This window comes from Mus musculus, chromosome 18, assembly GCF_000001635.26.
Source record: "Mus musculus strain C57BL/6J chromosome 18, GRCm38.p6 C57BL/6J".
NCBI classification, from domain to species: Eukaryota; Metazoa; Chordata; class Mammalia; order Rodentia; family Muridae; genus Mus; species Mus musculus.
In genome coordinates, this window is record NC_000084.6 from 49,986,071 (window position 1) to 50,010,426 (window position 24,356).

At 44.2% G+C, this 24,356-nt stretch overlaps 1 protein-coding gene across 3 annotated transcripts in view; it reads left to right on the plus strand.

The window, feature by feature from the left end:
• Positions 1–24,356, plus strand: part of Tnfaip8 (tumor necrosis factor, alpha-induced protein 8) — a 113,803-nt gene that overhangs the window by 6,644 nt on the left and 82,803 nt on the right. The window contains exon 1 of one of the 3 annotated variants that reach the window (XM_030250259.1): positions 10,511–10,579. The exons of the other annotated variants lie outside the window; for them this stretch is intronic. The gene's annotated coding sequence lies outside the window, so the exon portion shown is untranslated. Of the gene's footprint in view, positions 1–10,510; positions 10,580–24,356 lie in introns of those variants that run through there. 3 annotated transcript variants of the gene reach the window in all.

Consider the following 24,356-nt stretch of genomic DNA (forward strand, 5'->3'; position numbering starts at 1 on the left):
CTGGGTAGCTCACAGCAACCTGTAACTCAGACTTCAGGGGGACCTGACACCTCTGTGTCACCTCTCTGCCTCCTGCACTCACATGTGCACACATGTACACGCAACATGTGCACATACATACTCTCACACGTGTACATGCACATAATTTTAAAAACATCTTTTATTTTTGTTTTTCAAGGCAGGGAAAACTCATGGAGATCTGTCTGCCTCTTCCTCCTGAGTGCTGGGACTAAAGGTGTGCACCGCCACAACCAGCTTTAAAAATTCTTATAACATGACCTTCAACAACAATGGCAGATGTAGAGGTTATGGTATGGAGCTATGGCAACCTTGCTAAACTGATGCTTTCTAGTCTTGGGCTGTCCAGCCAACTGAGATCTGAGATCAGAATCAAACACACACACACACATACACACACACACACACACACACACACACCATGAAATGCCATGGGCTTGTCTTGGGCTGTCCAGCCAACTGAGATCTGAGATCAGAATCAAACACACACACACACACACACACACCATGAAATGCCATGGGCTTGTCTTGGGCTGTCCAGCCAACTGAGATCTGAGATCAGAGTCAAACACACACACACACACACACACACACACACACACACACACCACGAAATGCCATGACCTTATGGGGAAAAGTGCAGGCACAATGTTGGCAACAGATTTCGAAGTTCAAGACATATTTTGGTGACTCAGACCTTCAAGAAATAAGTCCAGTGCCTGACTCCACCATGAGGTGATCAGGAAACAAATTTATTTTCTCTTCTCTCTCTAAAATGTGAGGTGGTTTTTCTGGGAAATGGCTGGTGTTTGATTAAATAACCCTGTCATCACCTTCGTGGAGACGGGGCCCCCAGTGACTCACAGGGTGTACCTGGAGTCGACTGAGCCCAGACTTCCTCAGCTGCTAGAGATGACTTTTGTTTGCACATGCCTAGCCTCTCTGCTCCTTTGCTTTTATGACCCGAAACATCTGACAGGACCCAAAGACGCGCTGCTGTTACTCACCATTCAGGAAGCTCTGTATCAGGAGAGAACTCCTGGAAGAGGCACCAAGGAGTCCCTGCCTGGTGTACTATGTACTTGCTGCCTTCCCAACAGGAAGCTCTACCCAGGCGGGCAGATCCTGGATTTTCTAGGAAGCCGAAAAGGTGAATGTGTGCACTGAAACGTTGGAGGCTCTATCTTCTGGCCCCACAACAGGCCACTCACTTTGCAAACTTGATGTTAAAGGTGAATGTTCTTGGGTTCTGCTACCAGGGTAGACCTGGGACTCTGTGCTTCTGCCGTCTCTCTGCTCTACCCTACCTCATTCCCTGCGAGCTAAGGACAGCAAAAAAATAGAACCTCCAGTCTGTGAGACCTGTTTTCATGTCCTATTTGAGAAAACGTATTTGGACAGCAGATATCTATAGTGATGTGTGTGTGTGTGTGTGTGTGTGTGTGTGTGTGTGTGCGTGTGTATGACTGTATACATATGTATGTATGTGTATGTATTGCTGTGTAAGCATGTGCATATATATATATATATATATATATATATATATATATATATATATATATTACTGTATGACCATGTGTGTATATATATTGCTGTATGTACACACACACACATATGGGACTCTATATATGTGTGTGTGTGTGTATTGCTGTATATGCATGTGTGTGTGTGTTTTATATGTTCCTGTACATGTGTATTACTGCATGTGAACGTGGGTTGGTGGCACAGACCTGTGTGCATGTCCGTGGAGAGGCCAGAGATTGATGTCAGGACTCTTCCCCCACTTTCTTCAGTTTGGAGACAGGTTGTCTCTTTGAACCTGAAGCCCACAGATTTGACTGGACTGCCTGTCTGTTGTGTCCGGCCAGCAGATCACAACATGGGTTCTAGCCTGGAAAGGCATTTTGGAAACCTGGAAGAGAAGAGGGGCTAGGCGGCGAGATAAAGAAATGTAGCTAAGACAGTCATTCTGATCAAAGCTCAATTTTACTGTTCCGCACGCAGTTATAAAGCAGGGGAAGGGGCCCGATTCCCGCCAAATAATCTTGGGGTCCAATAGCAGGGTAACCACGTGCACGGCTCCGAACAGCAAAGCGGCAGGTTCCAGCAGTGGGCGTGGCAGAACGATTGATCAGGAAGCTCCACCCCTGAGCAAGCAGGTTTCAGGCTGGGGGAGGGGAGACTACACCTGTCTAGTAAGGTTGGGGCATCTGCTGCCATCTCCACAACCACCAGGACACCCGCCTGCCCCCCAGAACTGGGATTGCAGATGCATGCTGCCAAGCCGGAGACCCAAACTCAGGTCTCCCTGCTTACAAAGCAAGTGCTTCCCACGAGACCCTTTCCTCGGCCTAGCATGGTTATTTTCTCTGTGTAGAGTGGCTTTAGAGGTGAAAGAACATTGAAATGAACTATGTACAATGAATGAAAAAAGCTATCTTAAGAAATCACAAAGTAGTTGTTCAATCCTCACCGGACTGGAAAGTGTTAACAATAAGGACTCCGTGGCACCCCACAAAGAGATCCAAGTTTGTCATCCATGGAAGGTCGGTCACACGGGAGGATCTGCTCAGAGTGGACAGCACAGGAGTGCTGTCAGAATTGGGTGCCGGTCGGTCGTACGTGGTGCTAATGGTGCGGGTTTGCTGTGCGGCTGGCTTTGAGGCCCCTGACAGTGTTTTGTAGAGTGCTGGTCCGGCATGGCACCCTTCTTTCAAGCACAGCCTGAGACTCTGAGCTGCTAAGTGACCCATTTTCCTTAGCCTAGGCCTGTTGCACTGCCCTGAGGTCCTGGAACCTCCAGGAATAACCTGTCTCGGTCCCACATTTCCTCTGATTATGCAATGGTAGGCAACCAGATAGAGACCGTTTTTTTTTTCTTCGAAGCCATCTTACTGTGACTTCTGCTTTTCTCTCCCCTTCCCTGAATTTTGGGTTGTGTTAGTACCTGAGAACTCCTGTCCTTGTGCTGAATTCTGGTTCCTTTTTAATTTTTCATTCTAACAAGGTCACGGAGAAGTATGACTAACGAAGGCCTGCTCCCGGTGCTAGCTAGCACTAATTTTAGTTGGTCCACTGCTCTTGCTGTCTAACTTTAAATATTTGATTAGGTGCTAACAAGTGTGAAGACTGGTGGATTTTGAGTCCAGCCTCTGTCCTCTAGGTTTGCTGGCTCAGATCCAGCCGACTAGGCCTCCCAGCCTTGCCATTTGAGGGGTGAACAGATGGAAGAATGGGCATTGGCTTCGGAGACAGATGGCCTGAGCGGAGAATTAACCACCTTCTGCCTGATGCATGATACAAGCACATTCTCCCCCAAACTATCCCTATAATTAACCTTAAGGTTCTTTTCCCTTTTATGGCTTCCACTAGTATGTGTACAGTCATGGTAGGTGTGGACCTGTTTCTGAGGCTGTCAGAGTGCTGGAGAATTAGGCCAGGATCAAGATATCAGAGGCTTGGCTTCTCCTGGGGTCTCGTTCCACGCCTAACAAATGGCCACCTGCCCTCTGTGTCCTGCTGTGAATGTCTCTGGTGTTTGTCCCTCTTATTAGGTACCAGTCATGTTGGATTAGGGCTTCCCTCTTATGACTTCCATCTACCCCTAATTATCTCTTTATTAAAGGACTGAATTCATATATGGTCACATTGGGAGTTTGGGCCTTGATATAAAAAACCTAGAGGGACACACTTCCACTCACAATAATCTAGGTTTATAGAAATTAAAAGGAGAGAAAGTTTTTTTCCTTCCCCATTTATTGACTTACTCTGGGAGTGCGTGTGCACACACACGTGCTCTCATGTCATGACACATGTGGCAGTCAGAGAACAACTTATGGGAATTGGTCTTTCATCCACGATGTGGGTTGTCAGGCTTGGTGACAAATGCCCTCACCTAGTGAACCATCTTACTGGCCCCAGAAAGAAATTGGGTTTCTGTTTTTGTTTTGATTTCGAATTTACCTACTCACTTGATATATTTGGATCCTGTCATTCTTACTGTTGACCCAAGTGTACATCTGGTATGTTTCTGTTCTTCAGATTTGAATATTTTGCTTTTAATTTCTATGCATGCGTGTGTGTGTGTGTGTGTGTGTGTGTGTGTGTGTGTGTGTGTAGACGCCAGAGGTTGGTGTCAGATGTTCTGGTCTTGCTTTCTAACTTGCTTACATAACTAGGGTTCTCAGTGAGCCTGGAGCATGGTGATTCAGACCTGTCTCGGCCTGCCCAGTGCTGAGGGTACCTCTGGTTCTTTCTTTTTCTGTGTAAGTTCTGGGGATGTGAATAAACTCAAGTCTTCATGCTTGCCTGGCAAGCTCTTTACCAACTGAGCCATCTGTTCGGGCCCATGAAGAATTTTCTTCAATATTTCCTGTAGTTGAGATCTGCTAGCCATGGATCATGTCTGTGCGGCTGCCTGGTGCCTCTGTGTGTCATTTCCTCTTTTTATAAGGACACCAGGGATATTGGGAAAGGGTCAATCCTAATACAGCTTGCTTTAGCTGACCTAGTTCTGTAACAGTTCTTGTCTTTAGATATAGTCGTGCTCTGAGATTCAACAGTTCAGCATGTGAATTCTGGAGGGAGGGAGGGAGGGAGGGAGAGAGAGAGAGAGAGAGAGAGGGAGAGAGAGAGAGAGAGAGAGAGAGAGAGAGAGAGAGAGAGATGACAAAATGCCCAACACTGGGTAATTTATAAAGAAAATAACTTTATTTCTCACAATTCTGACGACTGAGGAGCCAAATATCAAAATATGAGAAGAATCTCCTCAGAAGCCTCCTTGTTTATTGGTCTGAGTTCACTGACTCCTTTATGACATTATGAGGCAGAACTGTTCCATTCAAGCCACTGCTCCAAAGACCTGGTGTCTCAGTGCTGTCTCCTTTGGGTTTATGTTCGGTGATGGCAGGAGGACACAATTCAGTCAGTTCATATCGATCAGGGAACTTTAAGTATACAGGTAAGGGGACAGCCCCCGGCATGGTGATTTTCACAGTAAGAGTATTAAGTTATTTTTATGAAGGTAATCTGTGGTTGGGTAGATCAGGGTTATTGTTAGTGGCTCAAACAGTGCTGGTTGTCTGACTTCTTTCTCTTCCCACCATAGCATGTGTGCTACCTTTCATTTGCTTATTTGCAAATGGGTAGTTAGGCGAATGAAAGGGAGCATGGGCAGGCAGTGGTATCTTTGGCAGTGCCTCATCTGGAGGCAGAAAGTGGGGAAGTGTGCACTCGGGCACAGGGCACGATAGAGGTAGCAATGACCAATGTTCTCCTGGAGAGTCCTTCTCTTCTTTGGAAGGTAAGTAATTCCCAAAGTTTCCATGCCTTCCTGGCTAGAACCAGTCACAACTTCAAAGGAAACTGTGAAGATGGAGTCACACTCTACTCTCCAATGGGTCACTAGGATGAAGCAGGAGGGCCAGATACTTAGGCAGACAAATAGCGTCTGGATTGGTCCCCAACCTGCCCACCTGCCCAGAAGGCTGCTGAATTAAGACTGGTCTTGACCGTAATTTTTATTGGAATTAAAACTCTACTGATGATGGTTACTGGGAGGGTATTAAAAAAAAAAACAAAAAACAAAAAACAAAACAAAACAAAAAAACCCAAAAAACCAACAACAACAAAAAAAAAAACCCAAACATATTCAATGATTTAAAAATATTAAAAATCCCACGTGAGTATGAACTGCCAGCAGCAAAATTTATGTTTAGGGTTTTTTGTTTTGTTCTGGTTTTTGTTTTTTTAAATGGCATTACTTACTATGGCGAAATCATCCTGCATTTAAGCCTAGAAAAATTCATTACATTTCCACAAATGTTTGCTAACTCAATAATCGTGGCAAACATTTATCCAGAGCTTCTGATGGACCAGGCACTGTGTGCAAAGTGCTTTAGACTGCTATTCAATTTCACCTTGGGAATGGAACCATGAGAAAGGAGCCTTTGTTAATCCTCTCAGCCAGGTGAGGAAGGTTAATAACCTCCTGCGGCCTGTCCAGCTGACCCAGGGCCACACCCTCGCTCAGCTGCCTCCTTCCCACACTGCAGTGTTCTGACTGCTCTAGGGGATTTGCTCCTCAGAATAGCTGCTAGGAACACTCATTTCCTGTGACCTCTCCTGGGCCCTAGGTCTTTAGCCCGGTGGTTCCACACATAGCAGGACTCCTCAGTTCACTCTATACATGGTGGTGTTTGGGTTATAGAAAGATGCTTGGAGAGTTGTGTTGAGCCACCTGCTCCATGCTTCCGGAGTGGATTTCGGGTTTTGAGCACCAAACACTTGACTTCCTTTTGTTAAGGAAGCCTGGTCCCCTGCCTACTCCCACCCAAGACTGAAATCCTTATGCAGCCGTGGATGACTTTGAACTCTTGATTCTCCTGCCTCGACAGAGTGCTAGAGCTAGAAACCAGTCCCTGTAGGTGCTAGATTAGTAGTTTGCTAACTGAGCTATGGCACCCACCCAAACAACGTCATTTTAAATTACAGTTGTCCTTGAGATGTCTTGGAGCACGTCATATGTTATAAGCTTCCAAACATATTTTGAAATGTTATGTCAAGTTTTAATTGAGCCTGTAAATGAGAACCGTTTACTTTAAACATAAATGGGTCTCTGGAGCAGAATTCTGGGAGCCTGGTCCCCAGCTCCTCTGTCCAAAATCCTGCAGTTCTCTCTGATGTACTGACAGGTTTACAGGTTTAGTTTTTTGTTTGTTTTTTTTTTTTTAACATTTTAAACTTTTTTTTTTTTTTTTTTTTTTTTTTGAGACAGGGTTTCTCTGTGTAGCCCTGGCTGTCCTGGAACTCACTCTGTAGACCAGGCTGGCCTCGAACTCAGAAATCCACCTGCCTCTGCCTCCCAAGTGCTGGGATTAAAGGCGTGCGCCACCACGCCCAACTTTAATCTTTTTTTTTTATTGTAGAATAAAACAAAAATACCTGAAATCTACACAAAATTAGAACAGGACTTAGGGAGGTTTTGTAAGGCAAGCACACATCAGCATTGTCAATGGAGCCTCAGTGTGTTCCAACCACACATCCCTCTGTCCCTCCAGAACTCAATGTAGACCTGTTAGTAGGAAGCCTTTTCTGGTGCCTCTTTGGTTGCGTCATCCCAGTCAGTGTTCTGTGTTCCGACACACAGGGGTTTAGTCTTGCTCATTGGACAGAAAACAATCTTGTTGTGTCTTGGTTTTTTTGAGACAGGATTTCTTTGCGTAGCCCTGGCTATCCTGGAAGTCACTCAAGAGACCAGGCTGGCTTTGAACTCTGATATCTTCCTGCCTCTGCCTCTCAGTTCTGGGGTTAAAGGCTAGGTGCCATCACCCGGTGTATTTTATAAGTGTCATTACGGGGCTGATTTCCCTCACCATCTTCCTCTCATCGAGGAGGGTCGGTAGCTCTACCACTCCCCTCACTTTGAAATCAAGATGCAGCTCCACCTTTGCCTCCTGTTTCCTACATCTGCCTCCATCCTGATAGACTCTGGCAGGACCCCCTCTGGCAAGACTCCAACTGGTGGAATATGCTGTTATTGGAAGGTCCCCGGGTCTGGTTTTTCCACTTTCTAAAGGATGCATCATGCTGTAGATGTAATAACTCCCTGGGAGTTGGAGAGTGTGGGGAGTTTTCAATTCTGCCTTTTTTATCACGTCAATTATAGGCAGAATCATTTTATAAAGCCAGACTCCTCTTTGATCATTATTTGATTGCCCAGAGGTATAATTCACATAGGAACAGTCAGATAAATGCTTATGTCTTCTGTTTTACCCAGTTTTTTCTAGAATTAGTTTCTATCATTCTTGGAAGATGACAGGGAGGCTTTTATTACATTTATTTATTTATTTGTTTGTTTGTTTCCTTAATATGAGTACACTGTAGCTGTCTTCAGACACACAACATAAGAATGCATCAGACCCCATTACAGATGGTTGTGAGGCACCATGTGGTTGCTAGCAATTGAACTCAGGACCTCTGGAAGAGCAGTCAGTGCTCTCAACCGCTGAGCCATCTCTCCAGCCCCGGCTTTTATTACTTTTAAAGTTTAAAATAATAAAGCTTAAAATTTAAACCATTAGAATTAAATATACTTGGTGAGTTTCCATCCTGGGATGCTAGACGGGGAGTATCCTTCCCTATTGTCTCTGGAGTCCTTCTGTAATGTGCTTGCTGCCCTGGTAAGGTGATCCAAGCTTGTTTTACATGGTTCTGCCTCAACTTGTAAGGAGCCTCAGAATCCCAGGTTTTTATTTGTGATATTTACAGACCACAAAACAGGTAGGAAATGCCCTTCACTGGAGAAGCCATTCTTTGTAGGCATTTCTACTGGTTTCAACTGGGAGGAATACTCACATCCATACAGAAACATAGACTCTTGTGAAGATACAACACTTTTTGAGTTCATATCGATGTCTCCAGTTCACATGCCTTGACTGTGTGTGTGTGTTGGGGGTGGGGGAGTGTTTCTATTTTTTTCCCTTCTGTAGTAGGAATCTGTGAAAGATAAACCTATGTTTTAAGATTTAATTACTTTTTTTTTTAAATGAGATAAACAAAAATACTTCTAACCTATAAGCCCTGGATCCTCTAGGACAGAAAACTTCCTAGAATGTTAAGGTCTGTTCATGTAAGATGATTACTCATAGGTTTTTCACTTCTGTAAACAAAATTGATTGCTCCAGCTGCATAGGATGTGCTTGATCACACATAGGTGGAAGATCCATCAATAGGAAGTATGTCAGGATGTATGCTTGCTCCAACTGGACAAAGGCAGGAAAAATGTAGCCTTCTGGGGTTTGCCTTTCTAGGCACCTAACATAATTTGTGGGCATTCTCTGGGAATCTCAGGTATGGATTAGACTAACGTCCATCTTTCTGGTCAGTATTTAATAAAGCTTGTTTCAAATTTGGCTCAAAAATTGTGGTAGTGCTCTTATTCTTGCCTGGTGTGGTCAACACATCCTGTTTTGTTTGTTTGTTTTTGTCACAGGAGAGAGAGAAAAATAACAGTCACATTTGATTGCTCCGTATGATTACATGTATCAGTCTCCAAGTAACAACACAAGTGTTATAATCACCATGATTATGGAAAAACAGGATACTATTTGGTATATGTCATGCTCCTTCTACCCAGTTTTTTTATGATTTATTCTCTATACTGCTAGATCATATAGCCATATATCAAACAATCTGCCTTGTAATTTCCATTTGGTGTTATTTCTCTAGTTATTTTCATCAGTCTTCACACCAGAGGCTTTAGACATTCCAATTAAAGAAGGATTATTTAGCTGACTTGATAATAAGAACTCATAGGAACTATATTCCCTGATTTATTGCTAACATTTTGTGACTTTTGTAATTAGAGTCAGTTTTGCTGGGTATAAAATCCATACGTCACATTTTCTTCTCTTGAGACTCTAAAATATGTCACCCTTGTCAGAAGTCCAATGATGGAAATACAGTTCTTTTTTGATCTTTGTGATCTACTCTTGTAACACTTTGGAGGGCACCGATTATGCTGTGTATCTATTTCAGTCAATCTACTGTATTCCCGTTCTAGTGTTAGGGAGCTGCTATGCTACCAAATGCTAGTTTGTGTTTTGATCAGTTCTTATACTAAACCATCGTTTCTTCTTTTCAATTTACAATAACTCTGCTCTCAGTAACTATAGCACTTTTGTCTTTGAAAGGTCAGCTGAAACTTAACAGTGTGCAAGGCTAGCACTAACTACATGTTGTGCAAGGAAGCTGGTGGTTTTCCTTTCCTTATTAGGCTGTGAGAAACCATCTATCCTTTTTAATTATTTTCTTTCCGTGAGGTGAGGCTTTGCCTCAGATACAGCTGTGCCAACCAAGGCAGCTCTTCTCTGGACAGTGGTGGTCCTCTATACTTGCTGTCAGGCTGTGTTCTCATCATACTGCATAGGGAAACCTATGCTTTCAGCACATATGACCGTGAACACCAGAATGTCCCTATGCTTGATTCCTCTGTTCGTATTCCCTTTTCCTTTTCTTTATTTTACAGCCAGATTCCCACTTCTTTATTATTGCATTTGTGACCACTGATGCCTTATTTAATATGCATATTAAATATTTTGTATATTTATATAAATACATACATCTCTATGTGCCACCTGTGTACCTGGTGCCTGTGGCGCTAGAAGAGGGCATTGGATCCCTTAGAACCAGAATTATAGATGGTTGAGATGGCATGTGGGTGCTAGGAATAGAACTTGGGGCTTCTGCAAGAGCAGCCAGTGCTCTTAAGCACTGAGCTTTCTTTCTATTCCCTGTTATCACCATGTGAAAGGTAAAAACATTCAGAACTGTGTTATTCAAGGTCAATGGGAAAGCTGGCATTTGAATCCATCTTTAATAAAGATATTTTTAGTTTGCACGTGGAAGAAAGAGCTTGCCTATGATTTTCACACGACACAAGGCCTCTGATTGCGTTTGCTCACTCCCTTTCTCCTGCCCTGTCTACTACCCATTTGTTGCAGAATCTGTCACCAAGTTCATCTAGGGGCACATGAAGATGCTTGCCATGGGTCAGTAACAGGTAGGGCACAAGACTGGGTTAGAGGATGGAGCTATATTTTTCCAAGTTTAGAACTTTTATAGACTTTCCTCAGCGCTATTAAAAGTATCTGGTTTAGACCCTGGACCATGAGCGGGAAGGGGAAGAGGTATGACACCTGGAGCACTGTGGCTTCCAATCCATTGTCCTCCCTGCAGACTTGAGAACTGCATATCATCCTGGCAATAAGTCAGTGCTGTTATCTGCCCTTGCTTGTTAATACCTTAGCACTACGTGTGCATGCATATGTATGAGGCACGTGCATGTGTGTGCACATGCATGTACATGTATGTATGCATATGTGTGTGTGTGTGTTTGTGTGTAACTAATGTGTCACTTTGAAAAGTTGTTAAACATGTTAATTTGGTAAAGAAAAGTTTCAAAGCCTCTAAAGAAGTGGGTTTTTTTTTCCCTTTTGGCTTGCTTTTACTGTGCTGTCTCCACATATTCTCAGAATCCTTTTAAAAATACACATTTGGACCACTGAGATGATTCAGCAGCTAAGGTACTTGCCATCGAAACTGCTGACCAGAGTTAAGGAGAGAATTGAATCCCCAAAGCTGTGCCCTGACATCAGCACACCTTCTAGCCTCCACCAAGTAATTAAATGTAATTTAAAAAGTTAAAACAAATACTCATTTGGTCCCGAGTGGTGGGGAAAGGCTTGGACAGGCATGGAGGTGGTGGTTGTGTTGTAACTGGCCGTGTGAGCATGCTGAACTGTGTAATCACCGTGTAATCACTGTCAGCCCGAACAGCCTCATCTAAGAATGTCAAGCAGAAACTAGATTACCTCCCGGCCCTCCTGGAGCTGGAATCCTAAGTTCTGATGACGATCACATTCACTTTTTATTATCACTGCAAGCACAGGTGCCAGGGGAGACCAAAGCCCTTGGGAGAATAAGAAAGATAGCGTCCCAGGTGCCCTGGGAAGGAAAACTGCCCTTCCTGTCCCAAGATAGAGTAGGAAATTTTAACCAAGGAGCTTGGCTGGGAAGGCAGAATCCTGGCTCAGTGTCTTCCCAGGAGACTCTGGGGCTGTACAGTGTTGTCCTGAGATACTCTGGTGAGTAAATTTATTTTTAGACTATCTTCATGATCCTTTTTCCTTGCCAAGTGACTGTTAACTCTAGTTACATATGCTAAATAGAGAACCCATCTGTGACAATATCAAGACGCTGATATGAGTGACCCACAAGTAAATTCAGTTTCGTACAAAAAAAAAAAAGTTCATTACAGTTTTGTTTTTAAGAACGAACAAGGACCGAGAGAATAGCTCTGGCAGAGTTTGCTCACCTAGCTGCTGCATGAGGTCCCACATTCAATCCCCAGAATTGCAAAATAAACAAAATAACAACTAAAACCCTTCAATGGCTTCAATATGCTTGGCTGCCTGTGTCTGTAAAACGGTGTTTCCTGGAGTTGAAACTCTATGCAGCCACAGAACAAGGTTGGCCTCTGTGCTCTGATATGGAAAGATCTTCAAGAGAGATTGAATTAAAACACCAAATAATGATCTCATTATGTTTTTTAAAAAGGCATATTCTATGTTTATGAGTGCATAGGCATTTTTGAAAAGAATGAACACTGTCCCATTGGTAGTAGAGCTGCAGCTTGGGAGGGAAGGGGGTTTACATTTTCATTTTGTTCTATCTGTAGTGCTCCAACTTCATAATAAAAATATATTTGGCAAGGGAGAGAATTTAGATTTCAGTTGAGGTTTTGAGTCCTTCTAACACTCCCTTTGAAAAATCTGAATAAAAATAGCCTGCTGGGAAAAGCCAAGGGAATATAAACACTTTTGCCTCCCAGCTTTAGGTATCTCTCCAGTTCCATTTCCCCAGCCCTGTCCTCTTCAAAATACAACTCTCCGCTGACTGTTTCTTTAGCTCAGACCCATCCATGCTTCCCCCAGGGTCTATTGACGTTCTGAAGGGTGATGTGGCTGATCATGGGCCTGGTCTGTTGACTTGTTATCCAGTGTCAAAGGCTGTTCCACGTATTGGGCATAGTACTCATGCAAGAGACACTGGTGTGCTGTGCATCTCCTAGACACTGTGTTTGGCTTCCAGGTCTCTCAACCTTCTCTCTTGTAACATCAAGTGAGGAATGGATAGACTAGCAGGTTCAAAGCTCCTTGTATAGCCCTCAAGGCTGTGCCTGACTCCACCCCCCTCCTCTCTCTGTGCTTACTTCCCATCCCATTCCCAAATCTCTCTGCAGGTTACCAAGCCACACCACACCCTCTCTTCCCTGAGTGTGCTGGGTTGGACCCAAGTTTTCTCTGTTCTGGACACAGCCCAGGTGCTGTCTCACAAATCATCTGAGTCCAGAAATGACTTTGCTTTCATCAGAGGTCCTATGAGTCCTCCCAGACTCCTATTTTTACAACATTCCAACCTGCAGTTCTCTCTGGTGTCCTTAGATAACTTCCTGGGCACAGTAAAGACTTTTTTAGATTTTACTTTTTTTTTTTTTTAAGATTTATTTATTATTATATCTAAGTACATTGTATCTGTCTTCAGATGCACCAGAAGAGGGCGTCAGATCTCATTACGGATGGTTATGAGCCACCTTGTGGTTGCTGGGATTTGAACTCAGGACCTTTGGAAGAGCCGTCAGTGCTCTTAACCACTGAGCCATCTCTCCAGCCCAGATTTTACCTTTTTTTGGTGTTATTGAGGTATAATGAATGAATAATGATTGCAATCTATTCAAGAAGTAAACTTATATGATATGATATGATATGATATGATATGATATGATAGACAGCTACATCTAGATAAAAGTTACAAGGACCAACACTGGACACCTTCTCATTAAAGTTACAATCTACATGTATGGTCAGAACGCTTAAGATCTGTTCTCTTATTAGCTCACGACACCATGTTGTACAGTATTGGGCCTTGGAATTCTTTTTCTTAGGACTCAAGGTTTGTAACATTTAACTAAGCCTTCCCCATACTTCCACCCCAGCCCAGGCAACCAATGTCTGCTTTCTGCTTCTATGAAGAAAGTCTTGTTATTAGTGTTTATTAATGAGTGATTTCATTTTTATGCTTCACTCAAATATTTTTACTTTCATTCAAAGAACTATTTTTAAAAGTCTAATGTTAGGGCTGGAAAGATTGCCCAGTGGTTAGGAGCATTTGTTTTTTTGCAGCGTATCCAGGGTCTAGTCCCAGTACCCGCTTGGCAGTTCACACACATCCATAACTCTAGTTCCAGGGGATTCAATGCCTTCTCCCAACATCTGTGGGCACCAGGCAGACACATGAAGAACATGCAAGCAAAACATACATGTACACAAAATAAGAATACATTTTTTAAAAAGCCTGAGGCTAAAAGTAAAACTGTTCCCTGAGAATCTACTGTGATTAATAGGTTAGACCATCTCTTTCCTCTTACAAAGTTTAAACTTGAACCTTATTGAGGAATATTTAGGCAACCAGGATCTTAGGCGTTTCCCTTGTCACCACCCTGTACTTGAATATTGTAAGTTCTTATCAAATAAGCGAGATCTTATCTTGATAGTTGAAGAAGTAAACATATCACACCCACTATTAAGACAACTCCCAGAAAAGTAAATTTGGAAACAAAGCACCGTAAGGCTGTAGACATTGCGTGAAAATGCATGTCGTTTCTTGGTTCCCTTCCATCTCTGCCCTTACGTACTCACGTATGGCTCCCCAGGGAACACACAGCCCAGCTTGGTGACTTCACTTGGCATTGCTTCCTCCCTAGTTCCCGTGCTTCCGTGGACATTTGGCTGGGATTCAAGATGAGACTCTTAAAATTCACTTGATGCGGCCTTTCCTGAGAAAGAGATGGAGACTGTAAAACAGATGCAGCCAGAAGGAGGGCCATGATGCACTTTAAAAAGAAGAGATCTTCTTCCGATGTTACCTCCATGGGCTGGACTAAAACTAGTAGAGGATGCTTGCCATTTGTAGCACGGAGAGACTAAGATCTTGAGGCAACTGCAAGCCTTTTCTTAGTTAAACACACACCCTCATGAGATCAGACAAGTTTTTTGCCTGAGCAATAGCTTTTTATTTACGAAGGTGTGTTGGAAACAGCTGGCTAGCAGCCCTTCCTTATCCACCCCTTGGCTAGCCCCAAATTGTTCCATAATAAAAATCCTTGTCTCTTAACTGATAGGATGGAATAATTTACACAGACGAATCAATCTCGAAGGAGCCTTTTTAGAAGAAACCACATCTGACCTGTACACAGAGGCAAAGAGGTATGGTTAACATAAGGAGAGAATTAGGCTAAATACCAGAATCTCTTTGAGGTCTTCTCCAAAGAGAAAGAGGGGTATTAAGCACACAGAATTTAACAGGCACTAAATACTCTTTCTTGGACCCAGACTTGCTTTGGCCCCAGGCGAAGTTAAAAGGGTTAGTTAGCACTGTATTTCCTGCCTTAAAGCCATACTGACTGGCTTTGACCTTGAGAAACAGCTACCTCCCTTACAACCCTCCTTTACAGAGGCTTTAGAGTATTCTACTGTTTCTTTCCTCTCTCACAGTCATTAATACAAACGTTATCCTAACTTACGTTTCTGTTTAGGGACTAGTGTTGTTACAGTGATCGCTCAGTTATAATATTTCTACCCCTCTTTTTTTCTCCTCCTACTTCCTCCCCGTTCCACCTCTACAACCTGTGAGAAGTCGAGAATTCATGACTTCTATAATCATTCTTGTTTTACACACACACACACACACACACACACACACACACACACAGAGTCCAATTAGTGTTTCCTGTATATACAGGGATTTAGGCTTAAGCAACCAGTCAGGTTGTTCACCCCAGGACAAAACCAATTCTCCCTCTTTTAGTAACCATTAACTGCCTGTAGCTCTTCAGCTAGGCGTTGGGTCTTGTGCCCGCTACCTTTGTCTGTCCTAGAACGTTGACTGGGATGTCCTTGTGCAGGTAACTGTATTGTTGGGAGTTTCCTGTTGCATCATTTCTGCCATGTCTGAAGGACTCTGGTGTTCACCACCCCAGTCCTCTGGCTTTTACAATCCTCCACCCCTCTTCCTCAGTTTCCCCTGAGACTTAAGAGTAGGGGCCATCCTCTAGATGTCCCCTTTAGGAATGAGAACGTCCACAGCCACCTGCTCCCTGCGTGTGACCAATTGTGAACCTCTGTAACAGCTTTCTGCTGCCAAAGAAGGTTCTTTGATGAGGGCCGGGAGCTGCGCTCATCTGTGGCTATACCGAGAAAGCTTTTAGAAGGCGGTTGGACAATGTATTAATTTAGCAAAATGGTAGTTGTGGCATCTCCTCCAGTATCAATCAGCTCTCTGGCCAGAGGCCCTTAGCTAGGTTTATGATACCAGGCATTCATTTTCTCCATTGAGTGGGCCCTGCGTCCAATCACAGTTGTTGGCTAACTCCAAGCTGTTGCACCACTAGGGATATCTTGCTGGACTGGGCATTACTGTGGCTCACAGGATCTGTAGCTAGGTTAGACAACTGATTGTCTCTTCTGTCCTGTCTCAGCTTATGTAGCACCCTCTGGTGCTATGAGAGCTAGCCCTCATGGGGTCAGTACTAGATTGATTCCTGATTCCCCCATCCCCACCATGGTCTGTGGCTGAATGTCATCAGCAATAGGCTCTTGCACTTACGTTTGAGTAGGCAACCAAGAGCAATGGAATAGTCTGTATTGTTTTTAATGGAAGGCATCCTTGCCTGGCACTGGGGTTAGGATTGATCATCTGTGGTTTCTGGTGGAAACGTTATCCTTCTGTGGTGGTAATACAACACACACACACACACACACACACACACACACACACACACACTCACACACACACACACACACACACACACACACACACACACGTAAGCTTATAAAATAATGTTTCTCTATGGCCGTTTAAAACATTCTTATTCCTAATTATCCCTCCTTTCTTCTACTTTACTGGCTTCTAAGGTTACCCCAAGTTAAACTCAAACCTAAAGATTCAGAGTTGAGATGCACAAATAAGAAAGAACACATGGTCTTTGTCTGTCTGGGTCTTGGTTACTTCATTCAGTATAATATTTTCCAATCCAATCCATTTACCTGCTAAGTTCATGATTTTTCACCTTACTATATTACAGCCTGTAGTTTCACACATTAAATATTATCAGAGCACTGTGCAGTTCTCAGTGGGGATGACAAGGTCTCTGTGTGTTACTTATGGTTTGATTTATGAAAGGGCCATAAATGAGTAGTTCTCCCTCACCCACTGGTTTGTTTTTTTATAGATTAACAGCAGCCTCTGTGGGTCCTACCAAGACCTGTGGGAATGACATCGTCAGACTGGAACTTAGCCCCAGGTTTGAGAGGACACCAGCACTGTCCTGGAATATGGGAGGAGTAAGAGAACTAGCAAATGAAAATCTGTGAAATGGTTCCAGTCTCGGGATAGAGGGAACCATAGGAATGTGCCAGGTTCCATGAGGCTTGGATAGCGATAAGCTCTGAGTGCTGCTATCTGAGACTGGCTCCGACCCCACTTGGTCACTGCTAGCCCTTGATGGCCACAGGTGGCCCTTGAGTGCTGATTTTGCTTTTGATGAGTTAGAAAAGCCAAGTTGGGAGATGAGGCCTGGGCTGGAGGTGTTGTAGAGCCTCTCTGTTTTCCTAGAAGTATTTCCTAAGACCCAGGGTGAGAATCAGAATCTAAACTGCCAGCGGTTGCTACTTCCACACAGCCAAATGTTTGCTCATTTACTGATTTTTTCTTTGTTTGTTTTTGTTTTTCGAGACAGGGTTTCTCTGTGTAGCCCTGGCTGTCCTGGAACTCTGTAGACCAGGCTGGCCTCGAACTCAGAGATCCGCCTGCCTCTGCCTCCCGAGTGCTGGGATTAAAGGCGTGCGCCACCACTGCACAGCATTAGTATTTCCATTCTTTTATTCTTGAGTCAATCAGCTAATGATCAGTACATAATCTTGCATAGAGCTGCCATGAATTTGGGAGCAGCTTAGATGCCTGGCACTGACTTGAGGTGTCTTCAGGCTTGAAGCCAGGTCTGCATAATCCAGAGATTCTGGACCAGAAAGATCCAAGCAAGAAATCTCATTTCTTACATTCAGCTTCTGACAGGCTTTTTGGAGTAAGCCCTTCCATGGGGGATGAGTCTCCCTAGAGACAGTGACCCAACCTAGTATAGGTAGAAGACTCAAGTATTTGTCATAACCATGTCCTGAGAGTCACACAGTTAGCTACACAGGTCACATGGGAAGGGATTACACAGGGACGTGAGAATCATTGGGGATGCTTTGGAGACAAGCTGACTCAGGAGGCAAAGATCTGCATAGCGTTGAAGAAAACGTGGCAAGTGCCCCGGTGGAGGAGGTGGCATCTGTGACATCTGAGATTGACAGACTGTCACTGAGTGGGGAAGGGAAAGTGTGTCCTGAAGTAGGGACCAGGAGGAGGGCCATCAATGCAGTGTGGCTGGAACGGAAGCTGGCAGGATGAGGAAGATCAGCACCTATGAGATCTTAAGGTGGGGAATGAGGTGTCTCAAGGCTGTGAGCTGGCCAGGAACCTCATCACTGACACAGGTAGCTGTAGTTTGTATGTGAGCCTCAGGGTTGGGTGCCCTCGTCTTTCTCACCATTATCTACATGCCCAGCTATCTCATTTCCAAATTCTGTAAGACTCTTGCCCCTGCCCCCCTTGGCCACTGACTGTCTTGTACTGTTTAACTTTCATGTGTTTGTCTTATTTATCATGGGGAGATTACAAGGGCCACAGGGCCTAGTCTTATCTGTTTGTATTTCCTGTGCTGTGCTTAGCACACTGGTGTACTGTAAATACTTGCTAACTGGTGGATAATATCAGCCAGTTACTCTGTGTGGAGAGCCACCATTTCCAGCTTGTGGGTGCATAATGTAGTTAAAACACTTTCCATAAGATTGCGGTGAGTGGAAAACATCCCAATTTGCCAAACTATTTAGAGGAAACTAGGGGAAAAATGATTTAACAAAAACCCTGTGGGTTATTTTTAACTTCAAAAAGTTTATTTTGCTTAATTCAGTTATAACTGCCGATGCAGTTATAGCTGTGTGAAATAAGAGTGGCTTTCTTATTTGAGTATGGGCCGCCTCGCTCATGCGCACACAGCAAGGTGTGCTTTTGTTCAGGACGTGAGGTGGAGCAGTGAAATGATTGCAGTCCACCTCCGTACGTAACACTCGTGTTTTACCGAAGTTATCACTTCACAAAAGCTAGAGTCTGGGTTTTAAGTAAGCAGGGACATTCATGCTTTCATCTTTGCAAAATCTTGTGAAACTAGGAATGAAGTCTAAGGGGTATAGACGAGTCCTCATAAACCGCAGAGATAGCGGTAACCCCATATGACACAAGGCAGATGAAGGATGGCCACTGAGGTTGCAGAGAAAGGGGAGAGACTATGAGGTGTCTGCTGAGGAGGGTGGAGCTGAAGCAGGGAATCCGTGAGTGTCCCAGGAATCTCCAAGTCCTGATTCCAGAGGCTCAGGTGAGGCCCATAGCTTCCCAGTGGGAGCGGAGGAGGGAAAAATGAGCCCGAGGAGGAATAACAGGGATTTGTCCCGAGTAGTTCTGGCCCCAGGAGGGCAGCCAGGCCAGATTCACTGCGAGCCTGGGAAGAAAATGTCTGATGGGAAAGCAAACTATTTAAGACTGGTAGCCCTCAGCGCAAATCCCGACCAGGGAGCTGTGAATCCGGGGCAGTCAGCTAGTGTATGCGCTTGGGTTTTAGTTCCTTATTTATTAAAATGCAAAAGCTGGGTCATATGATTCTGAGGTCTGCTCAGATTCAAAAATTATGATTTTGTGGGGCAGTAACTCCATCCCCTGCTCCATCCTCAGAAATTCTAGTTCTGGGTATCTAATGCAGAAAAAAAGATATACAAATACTTTTTATGAGTATGCTCATATACTCTATATGGGCTTCCAAAGGATGAAAGCATGCATGTGCGTGCTTCCAAGATCATGAAGTGCGGTCTGTCGTTTACAAACTCTGGATTGCCTTAATTTCTTTAAAGGTTTTTATTTTAGTTGACAAGTAAGTCTTCAATATATGAATGGTGTACAACGTGATATATTGGTAATGTTTACACTAGGGAATACTCAATTAAGGTGCTTAATATCAGTATTGCTATCTCTTTTTCCCCCCATCCCTTACAGTGAAGGAAATTAAGACAACAGCTGAGATCACCGGTATGTGAGACCCACCACAGTCTGGGTTCACGTGCATAGGGCATGGTTGGCAGCTGTTGTCATCAGGATGCACATCTCTAAGATGTGCAGTAGATCTCCTGACTGACCTGAGTCCTCCTGTCTAACTGAAGTGTTATGTCTGTGATTACCTCAAACTCTCACTGCACCCACCAGTCTCTGTCAACTTTGAGGCCTTTTTGGTCAATGTATAAATGAGTCATTCAGTCTTTGTCTTTCTGGGGCTGGTTTGTTTCTCTTAACGGGAGGTCCTTGTTCTAATTTGTCCTCTATGGCTGCGGTTAGACACGAAAAGCAGCTTGGGAGGACGGAGTTTATTTCATCTTGCAGGTCGTACTCCATCACTGCGGGAAAGGCGGACAGAAACTTAAGGCAAGGGACCCGGAGGCAGGAACTGAAGCAGAGGTCATGGCCTGGTGCTGCTTACTGGCCTGCTTCTTGAGGCCCACCTGTCCTGGGATGCAGCCTGTGGTAGGATGGGCTGTCTAATGTTTATTAACAATAATAATAAATGCCCTACAAACATGCCCACTGTAGTCTGATCAAGGCAGTCCCTCAGTTGAGACTCCCTGAGATAACTCTCAACAGTGTCGAGTGACCTACCCAGGAGACTCCTCCAGTGTTGTTGTCAATGAGATTTTCTTTTAAAGACCAAGCAGCGTACCATTATTTGTCATTGCTTCTCTGCTCCCCCTCCCCACCTTCAGACCCCAAGACAGGAGGGGAGGCAAGAACAAACCAGGAGTGATGGCGACTTTAGGCAGTGCAGCAAGAAACAGTAGACAGGCCTCAGAGAGCAGCTCCTTTAATTGCAGGGAACAAAGGCTAATTAAACATCTGGGGGTGGGGGGGGGGTGGGTGAGTGTCTGTCATTGAGCAGGGCCAGGGTGCTGGGGTTGCTTGATTAGCAGAAGGAGGAATTCCAGGTGCTGCTGGACATGCCCTTATAAGGGGAAAGAAAGTTTAATCTGGCTAATGAGTAGTTATGTGACCTCCTTGGTGGAGCAAGGGTGAGAGCACAGGTTTTTGTGTATCAGGACACAGGTCCCGGGCAGGAGGAGCCATGATCTCTGCACAAGAGTTCCAGGGGTTTAGACATGCCTTGACCCCACTCTTGCTCCATCCCCACCCCCACCCCTGCCCTCCAGTTATACACGCACGGCACATTTTGTTATCAGGGCAATACTCTAGAATTTGGATTGTGGTGTTTGTGGCATAACTCTAAAGTCATTAGGAGTATTGAAATGTATATTTAAAGTATTGAATTGAATATTTAAAGTGACAAATTGCTTCATTAAAACAGGGGAGGAGCCGGGCGTGGTGGCGCACGACTTTAATCCCAGCACTCAGGAGGCAGAGGCAAGTGGATTTCTGAGTTCGAGGCCAGCCTGGCCTACAAAGTGAGTTCCAGGACAGCCAGGGCTATACAGAAAACCCTGTCTTGAAAAAAACCAAAACCAAAACAAAAAACAAAACAAACAAACAAAAAAAAACCAGGGGAGGATGGCAGGGGTGTGAGAGGTTGCTCAGTAGTTAGTACCTGTTGTTGTTTCTGCAGGGACCCAGGTTCAGTTTCCAGTACATATAATGTTGACTTACAAGCATGCCTTAACTCCGGTTCCTAGGCATCAGATGCCTTCTTGTGGCCTCCCAAGACACCAGGGGTGCGCACACGTGAACATGCAGGCAGAACACGTGTACACATAGAATTAAATAAATTAATCTAAAGAATTGCTTAGAATGGGGGAGGATATTAAGAGGCCAAGGAGTAGGGAGTAGAGCGGTATCCGTGAACCGTGAGCAATGCATCGGTCATTACTGAAGGGGGTGGGTGGGGGCTGACAGCGCTTTATCCTTCCAACTTTGATGTCTGTTGGAAATTTCACATGCCAAAACTGGTGAGCAATTAATATTTTTAAAAAATATACAAAACATTGGGTTTTCACTTTTATATAAGTATATTATATTTTACTCATATTCACCTCTCTACTGCCATTTTTTGTCTTACTGCCAGTAGGCTGGTCCACTCCTCCCTCCCAGATAGTTCCCCACCCCCTTTGCTTTTACCTATAAATCTAGATCTTGCATATGAGAGAAAACATGTTATATTTGTCTTTCTTAAACTGGTTTATTTTACATCCCATGATGGTGGCCTGTTCATCCCGTTTCTTGTGAGCAGCATAATTTTGTTTGTTATGACTGAATAAAATCCGTTGTGTATGTTTGTGTACATGATCAAGTGTGTACACATGTGCGTGCTCTCTCATGTGCACATGCATATGGAGGTCCGAAGTCAACACAGGGCGTCTGTCTCAAATTCTCTTCACCTTACCTTTTGAGATAGGGTCTTTTGCTGAATCTGGAGCTCAGCTAGAGTCGCTGGCCAGCAGGCCTCAGGAATCCCCTCGTGCCTCTGTGTCCTAATGCTGGCGTCACACACAGGCACCATCATACTTGACTTTTTATACGGATGCTGGGAATCCAGACTCAGGTGTTTATGCTGTGCGGTAGGCACTTAACCCACTGAGCCATCTTCACAGTCTCCCAGTCTAAGGTAGACTTTAGCTCCTCTTTTGTGATGGTTTGTATATGCTCTGCCCAAGGGGTGGCAGTATTAGAAGGTGTGGCCCTGTTGGAGTAGGTGTGGACTTGTTGGAGTAGGTGTGTCACTGTGGGTGTGGGTTATAAGGCCCTCACCCTAGCTGCCTGGAAGCAAGTCTCCTTATACCAGCCTTGAGCTCCTCCTGCGCCATGCCTGCCTGGACTCTGCCATGCTCCCACCTTGATGATTATGGATTGAACCTCTGAACTTGTCAGCCAGCCCCAATTAAATGCCATCCTTATAAGAGTTGCCTTGGTCATGGTGTTTCTTCACAGCAGCAAAACCCTAACTAAGATGCCTCTTAAGATGAGGAAACTTGAAGCACAGAAGAGCTGCATAGCTTGTCTGAGAGCAACCACCTAATGGACATTAGCACTGTGGCCAGCTGACTACAGGCTGCGCTTTGATACATCCCGTATCCTTGATTGCCTTGGAGCATAATTTCCACCAAAGGCCCATTTCCTACAGACTTCTGTCCAACACAGTCCAACCTGATGTTTTTGAAGAAATTCAATGCTTTCTCCATAGTGGTTCTCGTAATTTACATTCCCACTGACGTCATTTGTGAGTAACTTTCTCTCCGATCTTTATCAGCATTTGCTGTTTTTTTATTTTAGGTAGTAGTCGTCATTCTAGTTGGGGTTTCATGGAACTTTCTGTACATCTTGATTACCTGTGGTTTTCCTGGTTGCTGAGTGTTTCAGATGCTGCAGGCTGCAGGCCTTAACATCTCCTTCACATCTGACTCCCAAATTCAGTGGTGGGCTTTCGTGGAATCTAGTGGGGTGGACTCCTTGGCTTATGATTTCTGAAAGGTCTAAACATGTACAACGAAAACACTTAACAAGTCATTGTCATGTGAAAAAAAAAATGGAACTGACCTAAAAGCATTAGTTCCTGCCCATAATGCACTGCAACTGTCACCCTGCTTCCTCACCCTGCTTCCTCGGGTAAATACGTACCCACGTGTCCCCAATGCCTCCTCTCACCCACTCCAAGGTCTCATTGAACTTTTTCTGTTGGGGAAGGGCGGGAAAGCCTAGGAAGTAGAGAAAGGGGAGAGAGGTGAGAGAGAAATTCCTAAGGAATTTCTAGTTTGTCTTCAGGAAAGAAGGGGCCACTTAGACTGTATGACTTGAGCATCTCCTGACAAGCCTCAAAAATATTGTAGTTGTTTCAGTTTTAATCTTTTATCAGAAAAAAGAAAAGATAGGGCTGTTGAGATGGCTCAGTGGGTAAGAGCACCCGATTGCTCTTCCGAAGGTCCGAAGTTCAAATCCCAGCAACCACATGGTGGCTCACAACCATCCCTAACTGAGATCTGACTCCCTCTTCTGGAGTGTCTGAAGACAGCTACAGTGTACTTACATATAATTAAAAAAAAAAAAAGAAAAGAAAAGATAGATTTATTTTTCACTCACAATGTATTTGTAATAATGGAACCAACTTTTTTAGACTTATTAGTGGATTCTAACCTGTGCGTTAGGCTTGACTGTCAACACCCCTGTCCCATGAAAGTCATTTGGTTCCCAGGTGCAGCGTCTGCAGCTGCTCGCTGGTGTTTTGTAAGCTGGAGAGTCCCTGTGCTCTTAGAGACAAGTCTCTTAAATCTTATCCTCAGAGTGTATGACCTAGAGTTATGCATGTGCTCTTATGGTGGGGGGAAAAAAAAAGATTTCCCGGGACCGCTGGGTGTGTTTGTTGTTGTTTTTTTTTTTTTTCCCTCTGCTTTCTTGTGTTCTCTGCTAGTCTGTGGGTAAAAGCGCAAAGCAACAGTTACCCACTAGGAGAAGGGTAGGGTGGAAAGAATGCAATTTGCACTTGAGAATTAGTGCTGCTTCTGCCAGGTCACCCGCTTCAGTGTGTGGCATAGCATTTGGTTTTTCTTAGTCAAGTCCAACTCTTTGTCCCATAGTCTTTT